The sequence below is a fragment of the Cricetulus griseus genome (assembly GCF_003668045.3).
Source record: "Cricetulus griseus strain 17A/GY chromosome 1 unlocalized genomic scaffold, alternate assembly CriGri-PICRH-1.0 chr1_0, whole genome shotgun sequence".
Taxonomy (NCBI): Eukaryota; Metazoa; Chordata; class Mammalia; order Rodentia; family Cricetidae; genus Cricetulus; species Cricetulus griseus.
Genome location: NW_023276806.1, coordinates 144590721 through 144601275, shown reverse-complemented (window position 1 = coordinate 144601275; position 10555 = coordinate 144590721).

Sequence of the window (10555 nt, the reverse complement as noted above, 5' to 3'; positions counted from 1 at the left end):
CTTCCCTGAAGTCATTGTCCTGCATCTCACTTTGTATTTACATTTTGCATTATTATAAACCCTCTATACAAAACATTGTACACATTTTCATAGCCTTCTTGTTAAGCTGCCCAAGTACCTTTGAAACCATTTATTTTTAACTGATATTTTTAAAATTATCTGCCTTTCTTCTAGAAACAAGACTCTTCACTCCATTTGTAGGCACGGGTTTCTTCTAAGGATCAGTTTCCTCTGGTGAGATGGAACTGTTTCATCATTGTTTGCACTTCAGTTCTGCAGTGATGAATTATTTCAGTGTTCATGTGAATGAAAGAAACATTATTTCACCCTCAGTTTTTAGGCTATTTTTCTCTGGTTTTTGAAATCTAAGTTGCTGTGTTTTCCCTTTAAAGATATTGTTCCATCATGAGCTCTCTTACGTAGTTTCTTTTTTTGTTTGTTTGTTTGTTTGTTTGTTTTTGTCTTCAAGACAGGGTTTCTCTATGCAGACCTGGCTGTTCTGGAACTCACTCTGTAGAAGAGGCTGTCCTCTTCCTGAGCCTTGTCTTCCTGAGATGTGGACATGGTATTCGGAAATGATTTGCTATGTTCAAGACTGGTTCATTTAAGCATAACTGGGGTTAGCAAAGCCTTTGAGGGCTAATTTTGTTCCACTACTGTGGTGGTTTGAAAGAAAATGACCCCCAAAGGGAGTGGCACTATTAGGAGGTGTGGTCTTGTTGGAGGAAGTGTTTCATTGTGGAGCCGGGCTTTGGGGGGGGGTCACATATATGCTCAAGCCACACCCAGTGACACAGACCACTTCCTGTTGCCTTTGATCAAGATGTAGAACTCTCAGCTCCTTTTCCAGTACCGTGTCTACCTGCATACTGCCTTGCTTCCTGCCATGATGATAATGAACTGAGCCTTTGAAATTGTAAGCAAGACATCTCAATTTTATATGAGTTGCCTTGGTCATGGTGTCTCTTCACAGTAATGGAAACCCTAAGACAGTTACTAAAGCAATACTTCTGAATACTCCACTTTTGCTCCATGGATCAGAACACAGCTCCAGGCATTAGAATTGCAGGTCAAAACCTCACATGGGGTAACATGATTGAATGTGGGGATTATGAAAAATTGGATGATAGAACGTTTCTGAATGCAATAAAAAAATCAATGACATAACAATACAAAATTAATTCAAATTAAATACATAATGGATCTGAGGTGTTTATGGCAGTGTTCATCCTTGTTGTATTGTGCTATTTCATTATAGCTTTGGTTCTGAGTACCCAGTATGCATTGCATATGTTGTCATGTCATGCAGTGTCAATCATGGCTTCCTGACACATCTTTTCAGATTGAATTGTATATTAAGAACTGTCAGGTTTTTGTTTTTTGTTTGTTTGTTTTGCTTTGCTTTGTTTTTTTCTGTAAATGCAAAGTTTTCTGCTCCTACAGAAATATAATGGCTTAATTAAACAAAAATGTTTACTATTTTCCTAGTATCATTCCTTAGCATATATCAAAATAGTTTTATCTTTGGGTTGTATTGGGTTAGAATATATTTTAAAACTTGCAACTTTAGGCTGGGCATAGTAGTGGATGCCTTTAATCTCTGAATTTGGGAGGCAGAGGTAGGTGGATCTCTTATTTCAAGGCCTCCCTGGTCTACATAGTGACTTCCGGGACAGCCAAGATTATGTAGAGACCCTGCCTCAAAAAAAAAATCCAAACAAACATGTGGGTGTTGGTGGCACATGCCTCTAATCCCAGCACTCGGGAGGCAGAGGCAAGTGGATCTCTATGAGTTCGATCCCAGTCTAGTCTACAAGCAAGTTCTAGGATAGTCAAGGGTACATAGAGAAACCCTGTCTTTAAAAAAAAATAAAAATAAAAATGAAACAAAGAAAAAGCAACAAAAACAAAAGCTTATAATTTGAGTTGCTGGGTTGAGTTCCATAAAATGTTGTTAAATGAATTTGGCTTGGGATTAAGAAAGGATTTCCAGCAGCTTCTAAGGTCAGTCTAAACATACCTCTACCATTTTGGTTCTATGTATTTTTGTAAAATGGCACCCCAGCAGTGATGATTATAAAATAAAAACATCACTCAACACTAAAAAATGTCCAGTAAGCTCCATTTCCCATGATAGCAAATATTCAGCCAAGATTTAATTCTTTATGCAAAAACAAATAAGCCCAGCCTTCCCATTGGTGTGCAAACTTGCTTTCAACTTTGTTAAATGCTAAATAAAAAGTATATGTATGCAAAGAAGAATTATTTTTAAGTAATATTTTAATGATTTGCTAATAGTAAGTATGAGATTTACATACTGATTTTATGTACCTGGACATGCGTGGTCATGTAAAAGTTTGACAAAATGGGTCACATAACAATGTTTATTTCTTCCATTCAGTGATGGTTCACATATACATTGATGGTTCATTACCACCTGGTGACATTATAGCTGTCTTACTTTGCCTGTTTCCATATGGATACAATGAAATTGCCCAATTACCTCAGAATATAACTTAATCATTAAATAAAACAAGACTTATATACCAAAATAAACTATATTATGTACATTTCTCCCCCTTTTTGGTATATGATTGTAACACACAGACATTGCACACATGCTTTCTTAACATCCATTCACTCTTGAAACACCACTTCTATGTGCCAAAGACTAGATGGAAAGGTAAACATTTGCAAGACTCTAGGCCTGTCTACTCTGCTCTACATTTAGAAGGCAAGTGAGTATCATAAAGTGGTGACCGTGCTCAAGGACAGCAGATGGCCAGTAGCTAAGTAGAGGCCTGTTGTCTGGATATGGCATAAGAGATGATGAGAGGCAGGCATGCATAGACGTATCATCCTGAGGCTGGACGCTGATTGCTTGCTTGGTTTCCCTTTGTATCCCTGACTGGCCTGGAACTTGCTGTATAGACCAGCCAGACCACACAGATCTGTATGCTTCTGCCTCCTAAGTGCTGGGATTAAGGGTGTGCACCACCCTGCCTGGCCCAGCATTTGCTTCCTTGTTCATGGTAATTCCGTGATCTACAACACACACCCATGTCCAAAATCACATGACCATAATATTCTATAATTATTCCTATGAGTTGAACTGCAGAGTTTAAAGCTAAGCAGAACCTTAGCAATAAACTCTACTTAAATTTATCTCAAAGCAAGTAAATAACTTACCTGGTCTTCCACAAATGGAAACAGAGGCAAAATCACAAGTGGTCTCCTAAATCTGGCTCTACATAAAGAATTCATAGCTTCCTTATGCCCAAAGAGGTGGGACAAATGGCCACCTGGCTGTGCTCCAGGTTACATGATGGCATTTTTTGTGTTAATATGTGTTCATCTGTTGTCTTGCTGGCTTTAGTCTCGGTAGACAGAACGTGACACCTGTGTAATGACTTTACTTCCTCTTTCCCTCCTCCTCCTCCTCCTCAGCAGAGGCCCCATTTCCACCCCTGCTCCCCAGTCTGAAGCCCACCTAGACCACTCATGGTACCAGTGCTTTCTTAGTCTTCATTGCCATATTGGGTCATATAGAGACTCTCTGTAGGGTGGAAAGGTCTATGCTTCATTTTCCAGAAAGTATTTTCCCCAGAAGCTAGAGCTCTGTAAGTTCTTCAAGGTAAGAAGAACTTAACTTTTGTTTTTTGTTGCTTTATTTTGTTTTCTTTTCTAAAGTTCTTCTAGTATGACATCAAAGAACCATTGTTGAAAGGATTTAAGAGTGGAAAGAATGTGATATGAGATCCAGACTGGATTTCAATCCCTGTTCTGCCGCTTACTGAGTATGTGAACTTTGAACACGTTATTCAATAGCTTACTTTTCTCATGTAAAATAATAACTGACTTAACAAGACTGTTGGAAGGACCAAGGAAAACATTCCTACAGTGTTTGACAGGCAAAAAAAAATTTAATGAATGATTATTGTGATTTTATTAAAATACTGTTTGCTTGAAGAACCGTCAATGATGTGTGGATTTTGGTCCCTTCTCATTTATGATTTTACAGTTGAAGCAGGACACTTCCTACTTGGAAATATATTTCCAAGATAGCCAACTCCCTCTCGAAGAGGCTTTGAGACCCATCCCCTATGTGTTGAATGTTGTAAGGAGGCTTCTGAAGATCCAGGAAGTTCTAAAGGGAGATACTGTCTTGAGGGTTTTGCTCTTACAATCCGTACTGTTATCTTGGGAGTGTGTTAGTGATTAGACCAGTAGGCTCCTGATTTTTTAAATGAGCTCGGGTTAGGATCTCTTCTCTTTCTTCTGTCAGCCTTCTCTTGCCCTTCTACCTTCTGCAGAAGAGCCCTTTGCCTTAGACTCCCAGCCTCTAGGCCTGTGAGAAATTCACCTCTGTTTTGTTTTTTTATTCATAAACTACCAGGACTCAGGTGTTCCGCTACAGGAGCATAGAATAGACAAAGCCGACTCCTTCCTTAGGAATCAGTGGTGTGGGTCTCGCTACAGAGCATCAAGATGTATAGATGGAACATGGATATGAAGTAAGTAATGAAGTCAGAACATAAGGATAAGGAAATAAAAATCCAGAGTCTTCCAACATATACCATTAATTACTGGAAAAGGAGCTAGGCAGTAGTGGCACACGCCTCTAACCCCAGCACTCAGGAGGCAAAGGTGGGCAGATCTCTGTGAGTTCAAGGCCAGCTTGGCCTACAGAGCAAGTTCCAGGACAACCTCCAAATCTACACAGAGAAACCCTGTGTCAACCTCTTCTCCCACCAAAATAAAATATAATAAAGAAATGGGAATGTGAATTACATCTTCCTATACCAGTGGTTCTCAAACCTGTGGGTCATGATCCCTTTGGGTGACAACCCTTTCACAGGGTCACATATCAGATATCCTGCATATCAGATACTTATATTCCAATTCATAACAGTAGCAAAATTACAGTTATGAAGTAGCAATGAAATATTTTTATGGTTGGGGGGGATCACCACAACATGAGGAACTATATTAAAGGGTCACAGCATTAAGAAGGTGAGAACCACTGCCCTATAGTCTTTGGAAACTGTGGTCCAATAACATTTAAAGTAAAACCTAAGCCTACAGGTTTTTAAAGCACATAATTATATTATTTATAGGAGATTATTGGTTTTTTTTAAACATTAATTTTTCCTCTGTAGCTCAACACTTCTCTTATTATGTGAGAGGTATAGAGATACGACAGATTTCATTTTCTTTTACAAGAAAGGATTCATTTTACAAATGATTCTTACCATATCCTTGCAGGCATATGTCATACGCAATAAAGTATCTATTAATTACACAATTCATTATTGTTTCTAATGTTGAGTCAGCACACACACACACACACACACACACACACACACACACACACACACGGCTTTAAGTGGACACTTTTATGAGGTTTTCTCTGAAGGTTTGTTTAAGTGGCCAAGATGTATGGAAATCTCATTACCTATATTTAAAATGAAACATATACTTATAAATTAATTTTTAAAATCTCAAATTGCAGTGATTTTCTAGAATTTTCCTGAATGGGGAAAAATCTTTTTTATCTTTGATAAGTCCTATTGCACATTCTAAAAATGTTATAGATAAATGTATATGCTTTTATTTAACCTTAAAGCAAACAAAAAATGTAATAGAAAGGAAAATAAAAAATTTTATTTTCCTCAAAATATCTGGTTATTTGGGGCTTGAGAGATGACTCTGTGGTTAAAAGCATCGTCTGCTCTTCCAGAGGACCTGGGTTCGATTTCTAGAACCCACATGGTGGCTCAAAATCATCTGTGTAACTCTAAATTCCAGAGGATCCAATGCCCTCTTCTGCTCTCTGTGGGCACCAAGCATACATGTGGTGCACACATATGCATGCAGCCCAAACAGCCATAAAAGAAGTAATATAAAATAATTAAAATAGTCCTGGTGTTTCTAGTAATAAATAATAATTACTTACCATATTGTCTAATGTTCCCTGTCTCTCACAACACAAATCTTTAATGGGAAGGCATATGCTTCCTAGTGGTTGGAATTCATTTTCATGTCTCGTTAGACCAGTACTTAAAGATGGATGTTAACATTTGTGTGAAACTTCAGAAGATTATACATACATGTATAAAATTGTGTATTTATTCAGTGTTGTTGAAGAGTAACAGAATACCGGGCGTTGGTGGCACACACCTTTAATCCCAGAACTTGGGAGGCAGAGGCAGGTGGATCTCTGTGAGTTCGAGGCCAGCCTGGTCTCCAGAACTAGTGCCAGGATAGGCTCCAAAGCTACAAATCTTGTAGAGGAAGGCATAAAAAACCTGAATTGGTTTGGCAGTTGGAAACTCTTTAAGGATCACAACAGGGGGCCCAGGGTCTCTCCCAAGACTGTTGAAGTGTTAGCCAGGGTTGAAATCATTTCATTTGACAGGATCAGAGGGTCATTCAAGCTCAGTCTTGTTTTTGTTGGCCAAGGGCCTCAACTTCTCTGTGCCTGTTGGCCAGGGGCCTCTTCCTCACTGTGTGAACCCTCCCTAACTCACCTGTGTATCTTCCTAACAAGAACGCTAATTTCCACTCAGGATAAGCACGTGGTTAGTGGCTAAGTGAGGGAAGCATCATTAAGCACCACCCCTAAGCACTAACTCCTGTATTAATGTACCTTTATCCTTTCCTTTTCAACTAAAACTAAAACACACAAGGTTTGAGGACACTTCTTGTTTTTTTTTAATATTTGTTTATTCATGTATTTTTTGTATATGAAAGCTCTGTCCTTATGCACACCAGAAAAAAGAATCAGATAACAGATGATTGCAAGCCATCATATGGTTGCTGGGAATTGAACTCAGGATTGAGGACACTTCTCTCTCTTTTTTTTTTTAGACTGTAAGATAGCATTTTTCCATCTGAAAGGAAAAGATGCCCTAGAAGTTGAAAAGCCAGAGGACAAGATTAAAGAATGCAAAATAAGCCAGACATGATGACAGACACTTGTAGTTCCAGTATTTGTGAGATCAAGGCAGTAAGGCCCCTTAAGCCTGGGAACTTGCCACCAGCCAGTATACTGTGACAAGACACGGCTCAAAACCAAACCAGACAATAACAAAACAACAAATATTCACACAGTCAAAGGAGGATTTGTGAAGTGAGAAAGCCGCACATGCTCCCAAGACCAGGGTTGGTAAATATGCACCCGAGAGAAAACGTAGACAGACATTTTGAGATAAAGCAGATGAAGGCTATGGTTATGTCTCCTGGAGACTGCGAATGTCAGTGAAGAAGCTGATGCTGCTAACTGAAAACAATAGAGAACAGTGACACAGCATTCCAGAATTTATGATGGTACACATGAAATGAGTCGCCTTCTCACATGGGTGAAGCTAGACCTCAACTATAACCAAAAAAAAAAAAAAAAAAATGCATGCATAGAGCTAGAAAAGCTATATGGAGCCCTTGTCTAAAAGAAGGCACAAGCAGCATGGTATGAAAAGATAATAGCATGAAAGGAAATTAGTACCCACTGATGAGAGGGGGTTAGAAAAAGAACCATGTATGAGGGAACAGCATAGTCTGTGGAAGATTTAAAAACACACAACTATGACAAGTACCAAGGTTGAGATTCTCCGATCCCAGAATTTAAACATATGAAACTTGTTTCCTTCATCAGAAAATGCCTTAAAGAGCATCACTAGTGGGGCATGAACATAGTAAAATCCCCACCATTGCTACTAAACCCCAACTAAGCCATAGAGCAGCTGTTCTTTTGTTTTGTTTTGTTTCTGTGTTGTCCATTAGCAAAATTAGAACTCTCCCTCTTTCACTAGAATGCACTAAAAAATTCTTCTCCACCTAGCCTAGCTGGCTTCTAGGAAAGAACACTTGGTGTTAAAATAAAGAGGCCTTGGGCTTCTGTTCATAGCCATCTGATTGACAGTTTTGAGAGAAAGTGGCAAGCAATGAGAACAATGGAACTATCTGAAAACTTTGAGCTCCAAGTGCAAGGTTACAAAGAAGTGCAACCTTGCTTCAAGTTGCCTCGGGACCCTGGCCTTGACAGGGAATTTTGACTGGAAATTGGTTCCAGATAATGATGGATCTGTGACAAAGGTACCATGTGGGAAAATGAAACCTCTTTCCAGATGTTTTATTTTTTTATTATTTATTTATTTATCTTTTTAACTCTCCATTTTTTGCCTTCAAGGTTGAAGGGGGTCAAACAGACAAGGGTCTCTGTGGCAGTAAATGGGGCTCATTCTTGTCCACAAGGGCAAATTTTCCCAACTATCTCTTCTCAAGGCACATGGACTCTTTCCACTTAAGTCTCTTGTTTGCTTTAGAGAACACTTAGTACAGTTCTACTACAAGACCTCCAAGAAGGCATCATGACCGGTTAGCAAAGGATAACCTCTGTTTCTCAAAAAAAGTAGAAGAGGATTTTATGATATCCATTCCTAATGTAACAATCATTCGTCGAGTATTTACCATGGGCCATGTGCTATGCTTGACATTTTACATGCACCACATTGATTTGCTCTCCTACTAGATGCCCAGTATTAGTTTACACATACGGTGGTTTGGATAAGAACAGTCTCCATGGGCTAGTATGTTTGAATGCTTAGTCATCAGCAAGAGGCACCATTTGAGAAAGCTTAGGAGGTGTGGCCTTGTTGGAGGAAGTATGTCACTGGGGGTGGGCTTTAAGTTTCAAAGGCCCAAGCCAGGCCCAGTGTCCCTCTCTGTGTGCTTACAGACCAAGATGTAGCTCTCAGCTATTTCTCCAGCACCAAGTGTGCCTGCCATGATGATAGTGGACTAAGCCCCAGTGACATACTTCCATTAACAAGGCCACACCTATTCCAACAAGGCCACACCTCCAATAATGCCACTCCCTGTGAGCCTGTGGGGGCCATTTTCATTCAAACACCAGGACTTTCATAAAAAGCTTTGCTTCACATGGCAAATTTTGATCTTAGGCTATCAGGACAGATGTTAAGTTTCAAACCTGTGACAAATGTCTGGGTGCCTATTTAATATGTCCAAGCAGACCTGGCCACCAGTTTCTCCCAGTATCCCTCAGTCCCTACCTGTTCCAGTATATGGTTGGCATATGGTACCCTCTGCCCTGAACTCTTCAGCCTGGGGCTAGGCTGTCCTAACCCCAGAGGCTCTTTCCAAACAGTCCAGATGTTTTGGTTACCTACCTCTCTGTACCTTTGTTTTCTTGCTGCTGTACCTTGTCCTCCCCCTCCTCACATGGCCTACCTCCATCTGGTCCTGTCCACTCAGGACTCTTCCAGATGTCTCTGCCTCTGGCTATGCTCTCCCACCTATCTACAATAAACTTTCTCGTCCAGCATAGCTAGGAGCAGACACTTCCTTTCCTTCCTCTTTCTTTCTTTCTTTCTTTCTTTTTCTTTCTTTCTTTTTCATTCATCAAATTGTTTGACAGAAAGATAACAAACAGGTCGGGTCTTGAGGTCCCCTTCCACAGAGAGACTCTAGATGACCTTTGGTGTGACGGGAAAAGGACAACCGTTTGCTGAAAAGAAACAAACTCAGCATCGTTCAGTGAAAATAAAACCACAAGCTACTCATGTAAGAACAGTAAAGCTGTGGAGGTAAAGCAAACACGAAGGCAAGAATTGCTGTATTTAGAGAAGCTCACAGCAGGCACCCACGCTTTCGAACTCTGGCTGCAATCTCGGGAGATGTCAATCACTACATGTAGTGTTTTTGTACAGCATTGGTGGACAGAGAGAGAATCTGGCTGCATTTATGAGTTTAATCTGGATTGGGCCCAGCATACAGCATAAACCACTATCATAAACTGGATCTGCACTTTGTCACACAGACATACACCCCAGAGGGGCATTTCTCAACCGTGTGTGTGTGTGTGTGTGTGTGTGTGTGTGTGTGTGTGTGTGTGTGTAGTAACATGAGGGTCCTGGCTTCTCCCCGAATCTAGCAGGTAGAGGAATCCTACAATGCCTCATTAACCCCCACCAAAGAATTAACTAGCCTGTTAATGGCATGATGTCGCCCCTGAATGGAAGGGGTGATTGATTTGTGACAGGAGGGAGCAGTTTTGATCACTGCCTATTGGAGGTCACCAAACTTCAAATACTAACTCTTAGGTCAATCCAGTATTGATGGCAGAGAAATGCAAAGCAGACAGAGATGGCATTATTTTCCTTTCTGTCTACAACAATACATCATCCTTAAGACCAGGTTTTAAGTTCTTTCTGCTGTCATCGCTGGCAGCGGCCTCCTTAGGCTTTTCTGACAATGGCAAACTGAACCCCAAAGTTCTGTGGCGCCAGGGTTTCTGCGTGGGTTGTGGGTTTCTTCCCCCTCCGCCACGAGTGGTGGGGAAAGCAAAACACTTGGGGAATGAGGTGTTTTCATAACGTCATTTGTTTAGTCTAGATGAAGAATGCTGCTTTTTCACGACAGGAAAGCTGTGGATTCCAGAAGCTGGAACTCTGACCTGAGCCTATCCTGCACCGGGGAGTCCTGCACCCCGGGAATCCATCATGTGGTGATTGCTTCTTAGAGGGTGGCGGGAACC